Below are 10243 nucleotides of genomic sequence, written 5' to 3' on the forward strand. Positions count from 1 at the left end.
TTATTTGAGGTATTTCGGTGGCAAGTGTGCCGACTCCCATTTATTGTAACATGAGTTCAAACGTGGTTAATTCCGAACACAGCTCGAAGAGGGTGGGCACAGTTAATTTTTACATTTCCTGTCGAAAATATTTTCCAGGTTAAGGTAACAGTTTTTAGCTCACATTAAAAGCTTCAAAATGACGACACTTATCTATCTTGGTCTCATACTTCTTTCATCACAAACACTTGGCATTTGAACAGGGGTATGTAGACATTTCATATCCACTGTAGCTCCTTCACGTCACACAAGAGTATGAGAGGCCCTCCCTGTGTTGATTCTTCTGATCCCTCCGCCTGCTCCCTTGCCTGCCTCCCTCTCCAAGCTGTCCCGTGGGACGTGATGATGCTTTGACAGTGAGCTTGGCGTCTGTTCTTGGAGGTGCGGCTGGTATTCTTGTGCCACAGAGGCAAGAATAGCACTTGTGGAGTTGTAGTGTATAGTGTGGGGGTGGCGTCTGGGGAGCGCTGCTGATGGTTGTCGGAAAGTGTGAGAGCGAAGCCATTGTAAAGACAGGAGGTGGTTGGTGCTATTGCGTAAGTCGGCTTCTTGTCTGCAAATTTAGACCGAGCTTGCTCACGCATAAATTTGATGATCGGCACGATTGCACTCGTCACAGCTTGGATATTTAAAGGTACAACGGTGTGTTTGCCTGTGTACATTTGCCATTCCCAATTTAGGTTTGAGAGGAATAACTAATAAATAGTTATTACCCCCCCACCCCCCATGCATGTCAATGAGCATCAGTTATGTGGATCGTCCCAGGCTGGCCCAGCTCCTTATAGTGTTATTTGTTTGCGCAGTTGCGCAGATGGGAAAACTATGATGGCATTTAACACGGCGTAAATATCAACCTGCTGCCGTCAGCAGCGCAAGCTTGTGTACCGTACGCTGAATGGCCCGCAGCAGCAGTGTGCTTAAAAATCACTTGGTGACTTCATTAACACGTCAAGCTCAACTTGTTTGCGTGTGCACAAGTGTGCTTGTAAACATCCTGTAGCTGCGGAACTCCAATTACATCGTTATGTGCGAGTGAGCAACCTGTTTTTAGAGGCACTTTATGATGTGAAATGACATCACAACATTTCCCACTGAGATCAATTATATTTGGAATAATTTCTTTCTGAGTTAAACCTGTCATCACGGAAGAACTTTTATTAATTTTAATGTTTATGAACTGTTCAAAATTATTGTCATACTAAGCAGAAATTTGCTTAATATGAAGTGCCTTTGGTGTCCTCCTTCGAATAAATCAGGCATCATGGAAATGTAGTAGAATAGTGGAGTTAAGGTATCCACAGAAACGAGAATAATCTCTTAAAATGTGTTTCCATTTTACATTTTTTTTCTCCACGGGATGTTCATGATTTTTAGAAAGTGGCTAGTTGGAGAATGTTGGTGACGAATGTCTTAGTTGTAAATCCTTCCAGTATAGAAAGTGTCTCTGACGAGGGATGTGTGGTCCAGAAGGACTATGACTGGGCAGATGAACAGAAATGAGTAGCGATGATGTGTCCTCCTGAATTGGTTCGCGTGTTCCCATACAGATTGATCCCACTCTTCATTAGCCCCTCTACCTCACCCACTTACTTTCTTCATGCCTTGCTGCAAAATGGAGCAGTGCTTTATAATAACGATGAAAGAGAGGAACTTTGGAGGAAGCTAAAAATGATGAGAATAAAGTCTTGAGCTAATGGATTCATGAAGAATATGCACGTGGTAGAAATCCATCCATCCATCAGTGTTCTACCGCTTATCCGCGCCGGGTCGCGGGACAGCAGCTTTTGCAGGGAAGCCCAGACTTCCCTCTCCTCAGCCACATCTTCCAACTCTTCCCAGGGAATTCCAAGACGTTCCCATACCAGCTGGGAGACAGTTTCTCCAGCGTGTCCTGGGTTGTCCTCGGGGCCTCTGCCAGTGGGACATGTCCGGAACACCTCGCCAGGGAGGCATCCAGGAGGCATCCTAATCAGATGCCCGAGCCACCTCATCTGGCTCCTCTGAACGTGGTGGAGCCCCTCCCGGATGACCGAGCTTCTCAGCTTATCTCTAAGGGAGAAGCCGGATACCCTGCGGAGAAAACTAATTTCGGCCGCTTGTATCCGGGACCTCGTTCTTTCGGCCACGACCCGTAGCTCGTGACCATATGTGAGTGTTGGAATTCAGATCAGCCGGTAAATTGAGAGCTTCGCCTTTTGGCCACGACAGACCGATACAAAGTCCACATCACAGCAGACGCTGCACGATCCGCCTGTCGATCTCTTGTTCCCTCTTGCCCTCACTTTTGAACAAAAGCCCACGATACTTAAACTCCTCCACTTGGGGCAAGATCTCCTCCCCTACCCAGAGAGGGCACTCCACCCTTTTCCGACTGAGGACCATTGTTTCAGATTTGGAGGTGGTGATTTTCATCCCAACCGCTTCACACTCGGATGCGAAACGCTCCAGTGAGGGTTGGAGAGCCCTGCTTGAAAGAGCCAACAGTACCACATCATCTGCGAAAAGCAGAGATGTAACACTGAGGCCATCAAACCAGACCCCCTGAACGCCTCGTCTGCGCCTAGAAATTCTGTCCATAAAGGTTATGAACAGAATCGGGGACAAAGGGCAGCCTTGGCGGAGTCCAACCCTAACTGGAAACGATTCCAACGTACTGCCAGCAATACGAGCCAAACTCTGACATTGGTAGTATCGAAACCGAACAGCCCGTATTACGGGGTTCGGTACCCCATACTCCCGAAGCACCCCCCACAGAACTCCCCGAGGGACATGGTCGAATGCCTTCTCAAAGTCCACAAAGCACATGTAGACTGGTTGGGTGAGTTCCCATGTACCCTCAAGGACACCCTGCTAAGGGTGTAGAGCTGGTCCACTGTTCCACCGCTGGGACAAAAACCACACTGCTCCTCCTTGATCTGAGACTTGACTTCCCAACGGACCCTCCTCTCCAGCACCCCTGAATAGACCTTACCAGGGAGGTTGAGGAGTGTGATCCCTCTGCAGTCGGACACACCCTACGGTCACCCTTTTAAAAAGAGGAACCACCACCCCGGTCTTCCAATCCAGAGGCACTCTCCGCGATGACCATGCGATGTTGCAGAGGTGTGTCAACCAAGACAGCCCCACAGCATCCAGGGCCTTGAGGAACTCTGGCCGCATCTCATTCCACCCCTCTCTAGAGAACTGGTACCAGAGCCCAGGCTGTGTGTGGAGGCAAGTCCGACAATATCCAGTCGAAACTTCTCTGCCTCGCAACCCAGCTCGGGCTCCTTCCCTGCAAGAGAGGTGACATTCCAAGATTCAAGAGAATCACCGGGCAACAATTTTTGCTCCTGGGCTGCTACTACAGTTTTGTACAGTGAACTGTTTTAAAGTATGAACTGGCAAATAAATCCTAAAGCAAAATTGTTGTAATCTGCCTTGATTTCGGATCAGTGATGCCCACCATCCCAACACCCCTGCTATTTTTCTCCAAATGTAAAGTGCAACGCAGCACTAGTAATTTTAGCTTTGAAATAAATAAAAGTCTAACTGTGCTGCTTTTTGTCAGTGTTAAAAATAAAAAAGGCTAAAGTTACATAATTCATGAGTGAAAACAATCCATCCGGGTGGAACGCAGGTGTAAATAATGAAGTTTACAGATGGCTGGATTAAATTTAGCAGCTTTCGACATAGCCGTGGGGGCCTCCAGTGAATGCTGGCCCGCTGTCAAACCGTCACGAGCTGCTGGGACTATTCATGACAGTAGCACTTTTGCCCCCAAACGTGACAGGTCTGAATGTCAACTATCAAAAACATGTCATAGGGAGGGCCAAATATGGATTTTGGTTCTTTCGCAAGGAGATGGCTGTGAGTCTGTGACCAAACAGTGCTTTAGCCAAATGTACACACCGATTTCCAGCTCTGATCTCCTTCGCTCTTTCGCTCTCTCTCTCTCTCTCTTGCTTGAAAGGAGCCTCTGAAAACTAGGCTAGGATTGACGTGCTGCTTGTGCCTGAGTCATGAGGGCAGCGGAACACTGAAACCCACTGACTCCATTTATCTTGAGGCGTTCGACTCCCATGCATGGTGCATGGTAATGCGAGGTCGTCCACCCAGGCACACTGCACCTCATTGCTGATGATCACAGCAGGAATGAAAAACCCACACTGATTGTTTTGATGCTGTATTGCGCTGGTAACTGAGAGGCTATTGCCAACTTTTTAAGTACTCCGCATTAAAGCCAAATGGGTAATAACTAAGTAGCTGTAATTAAAATGATTTCACATGACCTAAATAATCACTCGGTTCAGAACATCATTGTATAAACTTCCACAATCAAACTATATAAAAGTCTGAGATACAAGGAAAGTCTGCTCGATTAACTGGGGAAAATTAATTGCTTTTCTAAGTATTAGCCATTAAAAAAAGAGAACCTATTGAGTGCCAACCAATTAAGAGCATACCGACTGATCTATTTTATGACTACTTAAACACAGAACCTGATGAAAGATGATAATTTTTGCTTTAGGGACACCTCAACCATCTCAACAGGCATTTTCTTCAATACAAAACCAACAACAACAATGAAATTGTGCCTTTGATCACCAGTGTAACAATTGTACATTTGGCAAACTTTACAATGTAGTTCCACGCTGTTTAGTAGTAGTAGTGGTAGTAGTATTTAGAGGTTTGCGCATGTCCGTGCATGTGAGAGTGTGCGTTAAGTTCGTATGTACCGTATATATGTATGTCCATTATGTTATTGGTTCCACTCCTAAATTTAAATGATCTCTGTCAACTTTTCTCACTTTGTGATACTCTTTACAGCAGATTTTATGTGACAAACACAATCACAAGCTGCTTGTGGTCAACTTTCCAGAGGTCCTCCATGTTCACAAGCGTCAAGCATTGTTTAGATACACGGCGATGTCCTCTAAAAAATACCCACTGCCGCCCATAGTGGGGTTTTTTTTGGTTTGTTTTTTACTTTCCCATCTTAAATAGTAAAAAAAAGTTAGCCAAGACTTTTCTCTGCCAATTCCCACAAAAAAAAAAATCAATGTTGACGCCGCTTCACGTTGAGATTCCCACTGACGGGGTTTTACGTCAACGGTGCTCGAATTAATACAATGGGAGAATCAGTCTGTCGAAATAAAAATGGAATTGTTCCAATTCAAACAATATTCAACCGCACTCTATGCTACGTTTTGTTTTTGGTCATTTGCACCACTAGCTCCTACATTTCCAATAAATATTATGTCAGAATGCCAGATAATGACATTTACTATGCCAATTGGCAGTGTGAACGCCTATATTTCACACCACAGTCTAAATGTCCAACCAGCGTGAGAAAGTTAAAACTAATTCTAAATGGCTAGTGGAAATTCAGATTGGCCGGTAATTTTCAAGCATAGGTGTCAAACTCAGGTCCTGGAGGGCCGATGACCTGCATGTTTTCCAAATCTTCCTGTTCCAACACACCTGATTCAAATGATCAGATCATCAGCAAGCTCTGCGGAAGCCTGACATTGAACCTGTTCATTTGAATCAGGTGTGTTGCAACAGGGAAACATGCAGGACAGCGGCCCTTCAGGACCTGAGTTTGAAACCTATGCATTAAAGAGTCACCAGCCCCATTGTTTGATGTTCAAAAAACTTTATTGATAACCATTGCAATGCCTCTTACACAATCATTCACTAAGTGGCGTAGCAGTCTTTTATCCTGTGTGCAAGAAAGATTCTCTCTGGGAACAATCAAGTGTACTGAACTGAACTGCAATCATTTTTAAAACTCTAACAGGTATCTCAAGAGAGTTTTTTTTTTGGTCTGATGTCGAAGGCTATGACGCGTGCACATTTTGATGTTCTAACCACTCTATGGGTCATTGTGCACCAATTGTCCAGTGTCTGTGTGCTCACAAGCTAATTTTTAGCTGTAGCTCCATTATGGGGTGACGCCATATAAACACTAGCACGTTAGCCTAAACAGTGCACGAGTAAACTTCATAAGGAGCAGAGTGCCTTAGAGGAGAATGAGGAAAAACTGGAAAGTCTAACAAGTCTGTGTGATGCAAACAGCTTCTTTTCCCTCACGACAATGCCAAAGCAGGCCATGAGAATGTTCTTGTGTCAGTCAGTGTGGATCTGTCGGCGATTTATCTGTTCTTACTGAGTGAAGCTGGAGCGTCTGTGGGAGTTTGGGATGCCTGAGCATCTGGACCTGGTAAAATATAAGCAAAATGTCTCTATTCATCCAAGCTGAACGCAATCTCTGGAACTTGTGCTTCATTCAAACAGATTGAGTAACAATATCCGCAGGAGTGGGGTACAGTGCTGGCCAATCAGAGGGGTCATGAAATAATTTGGGCAGCAGAGCGAACTGGTGGTTAGCACACCTGACTCAAAGTTGCAAGGTTCGAGTCTCACTCAGTATGTGTGCGCTCTCAATTCTCGTGTGGATTTTCTCCAGGTATTCGGGCTATCTCCCACATTCCAACCATGTAAAGCTATGTTTACACGGCGTTCCCGGTGGCCACCGCAGCCCCGATTCGGGATGGTTGTGAAACAACATTTTGTGATGGGTTAAACATTATAAGCCATGATTGACGTGGATGCTTGGTGAAATGTTGTATTTGCCACAGCAACCACGATGCGGATCAGAGAGCCAGTCGGATGTAGTAGAACTGAGTGTACATAACTAAACCTAAGTGTATGTAATTGGGTGTAACTGTACCTGGAGGTGGTCCATAGATGGACAGTAGCGTTTGAATATATTGGCATCTTACAGTGTCTTCCACTCACCGCCTACAACCTTCTTAACATGTGTGGTTTGTATGTGACTAAAAGGCTCTTTTGCATGTTTTGGTACAAGCGGTGGATTACATTAGAGTAGTGAATTACCGGTAGCTTAGTGAATTAACGAATATGACATTTATTGAGCGGCAGTACACTTGAACCTCACAGTGCTGATGCCGACTCAGCAGTCAGGCCAGGCAGAAGCTTTTTTTAGACTGTGCCACAAGTGCTCCAAAGTTGCCCGGCATCCATCTTTGATCTGGTGGAAGCTGTGAAAGAATGTAAGAAACATGAAAGAACGCATCGGAATGTGATGGGCTGGAAGGTAACTTACTGCTGGTATCTGCGGTAAACTGTTGGCCGAAATGCAGTACGCCTCTGAGCCTCCAGGACACAACAACCCTGCTCGCCCTAGGTCATAACAGATATCGAGGTTGACCATGAGTAAACTTACCGATACTGAAACACACAGTAAAAAATGTTTTTGGCAAATGACGTTCCTGTTGCTGTTGGGAAGTGTGTAAATTCACTATTGATGAATACAATATTGATTCACTATTGACTATTGATAAAACGATGACAATTTCCCCATTTTGGTACTAATGTAAGTCACTTTAAACTTGCTACTGCTAAAACATTACAAAAATATTAGTGTTCTTCCCTGTTTGTGTCGTCTTTCTCCACGGTGACTTATAAAATACTTGTCCATCAGTGACTATTGTTTTCACTGCAATAGAACGGGTAATGTTACCACCCGCTTACACAAAGATGTTGTTCGGCCTCTGTGATGCATTTAGTTCTAGTGCGAAAAGTGGAAAATTTCTTGATTTACTGAAGAAGCCAAAAATAATAAGATCCTATTATATTGTTTTAACTGGAGTGTGTCAATGGAGGTTTTAGATATCGTGCTAATGGTTGTTATTCCCCGAACAGGAAAATTACTGCTTCTTGGTACACAAACCCAATTACTTTGTCCTCTGCACACAATTATGTCACAACTCTTTACACATAGGATTGTTTAACAGTGAAAGGCATTTTTTAAAACAGAAACAGTTTCTCCGGCCGTCCTTTGACAACTACTTGTATATGGACAGCTGTATATAAGTGGACTGCACAAAACATTTTGTGATGAACATACTGCAAACGGAAATAAACCCTAACTGGATAGTGGCTGCAAATACACAAGCTGCGTGTTCTTGTGATTTTTTAGCCCCCACGGATCATGTTGCAATGGGACATTTAATGAAAGGCTGACTTAAAAGTCGAGCTTTCTTGTAAACAGTCTTCTTCATGCTCAGATCATAACCGCAGCTTGAGTGGAACTCATGAAAAACGCTGAGTGAATACAGCAGTGGGGGGTGGGGGGTGAATAAGAGTGATCGGGACATTTTGGTTGGCTGAAGAGTCTGAGACGATCATATTTCTTTCGCAGAGGTGGGGAGGGGAAGCCTTTAGGGTTTATGTAACATTGTTAGAGCCAGAAAGGGTGTAAACAAAACCACTGTGAAGTGGGACAGGCCTTGCCGTCGCATGGCAACGCATATTTTGGGCAGGGAAAGCAGACAAACACGGCCTGGGCTTCCAATGGGAAGCCATGGGGCTGGCCTTGTGAGCGTGGAATAGGCTAATAACTTCCCAAAAGTATGCTAAGAGACAGGGAAGCAAGCAAAACAAAAGCATGTAAGGAGGGGGAATCAAGACAACACTGCTGGGTCTGTGTGAACCTGGCGTGTCCTGCCTAGCTGGAGTCTACCACCGCTTGCAAACAAACAACAAAAACATGTGTGGCTTACACTCCAGAGAAAATAGAGTGAATTTTACTATTATTGATGAAGTAATGTAATAACAAGTAAAAATGTTTTTCATACACTACTGGGTGTAATATAATGCATCACTTATAATTACACTACCAGTTTATACAAACTGTACATTAGGTAAACATGCAACAGAGTCACTGACGGTGCAGTGGTCCACTGGTCTGACTTGTGTGGGGACAATGTGTGATCGGTTCCCACTCAGTGACAGTGTGGATGTGGGTGTGAATAGTTATTGGTCTCTATATGTGTTCTGTGACTGACTGGCGACCACTTTAGGGTGCAGTCTGCATTGCGACCTTGTTCAGGGTAAGCGGTGATGAAAACAGATGGGTGCATAAACATGCAACACTTGGATCATGTGTCTTGCTTACATTTAAATGTAGTTAATTCGTCACATTTGCTGCTCTTGCATTTGGTTTTTACTGGTTTGACCGTTCCTCTATTAATATGGTATCTATCTATCCATCCAGCTATCCATCTATCTGTTCTTCTCTTTTTTTAGCTGCGCTTTCGTGTAAGTGGAGTGGAGTAGCTTGCTAATAGCCTCAGGCTAAGTTAGCTCCGTCTGTTAGCCACTTAGCTTCACGTGTGTCTGCTTAAATAAGAGCACGGAAACGTTTCCAGTAACAACACAAATCACATTGACACAACGTGAAGGGTGAAGAAAAAACTAAAAGCGTTGTCGGTGACGATTGATTGGGTCGTTAAAAAAAATATATATATATATATCTCGAGGCGCTCAGCTCACCGACGGAACCAGGAAGTGGCGTAGTGCGCCACGCAGTTGCCCTAGAAACCGTTTCTGGCCGGCACAACACACGAGGCGGCGGCAACAGCAGTGTTGCCATGGAGTCAGTACACTACACACACGCACACACACAACGGCACATGTTTCTACCGATTTAACCTAATAAAACGAACTATTTGGAATTTTTTGTGTAAACAGTTAGTGTGGTTTTTGGTCATATTGTACTCTTTTTTTCTCTAGTCGGAACCTCCATCACGAGGTGATTCACGAGGAGTCACTCCGGTACCCGCGGCTCAGACGAGGCTCAATCACATCCTCCGTTGTTCTCTGACGTTGTTCGACCGGTGACGACTCTCTCTCTCGCTCGCTCTCTCTCTTTCGCGCGCGCACACACCCAGCGCCCGCCTGAAAACCCACTATGCTTGACATCACTTGTACCTTTTTGATTCCCATTCATGAATTGCCACCTCCAATTCCCCAGATGGAGCCCCAACCCACACTTCCCACCCAACCACCCCTTATGCATTCCCACTGGCGTCCGCATGTAGGCCACTATCATGAATCACTTTTGCGTTTTTTTTCACTGTGACAGGATCTGATTTCCGTCATTGCTGCCCACCGCACAAGTCTTAATTAGCATATACTGTTGTTTATCCATGTGAATGTGTTTGAGTGTGTGTGCTGCAGGACTAGACACATGAGGTTAAAAACAAATCTCTGATTTCTTTTCCACCAAAAAATCTTTATTCCACTTTTACTAATCACTTGCCTATCAAAAAGACAAGTGGCAATTACATTACTCGTATTTTTTGGGCTCCATTCCTCCAGATACCGAGCAAGCTTTAAAGCAGTTTTTTTTCCT

At 44.6% G+C, this 10243-nt stretch overlaps 1 long non-coding RNA gene across 4 annotated transcripts; it reads right to left on the bottom strand.

Annotated features, from left to right (window-relative positions):
* Positions 1-5623: 5623 nt before the first annotated feature.
* On the bottom strand, positions 5624-9493 carry LOC127609424 (uncharacterized). Of its 4 annotated transcripts, none has more exons than XR_007964557.1 (4): positions 9382-9493; positions 7151-7227; positions 6983-7085; positions 5625-6241 (listed from the first exon to the last, which is right to left on the bottom strand). It is a non-coding gene; the product is annotated as an uncharacterized LOC127609424 (long non-coding RNA). The 4 variants fall into 4 exon arrangements; XR_007964556.1 differs by lacking the exon at positions 9382-9493 and adding an exon at positions 9005-9347 and having other exon boundaries at positions 5626-6241; positions 6983-7075; XR_007964554.1 differs by having other exon boundaries at positions 5627-6241; positions 6983-7075.
* Positions 9494-10243: the final 750 nt, after the last annotated feature.

The sequence above is a fragment of the Hippocampus zosterae genome, chromosome 10 (genome assembly GCF_025434085.1).
Source record: "Hippocampus zosterae strain Florida chromosome 10, ASM2543408v3, whole genome shotgun sequence".
Lineage (NCBI taxonomy): Eukaryota > Metazoa > Chordata > Actinopteri > Syngnathiformes > Syngnathidae > Hippocampus > Hippocampus zosterae.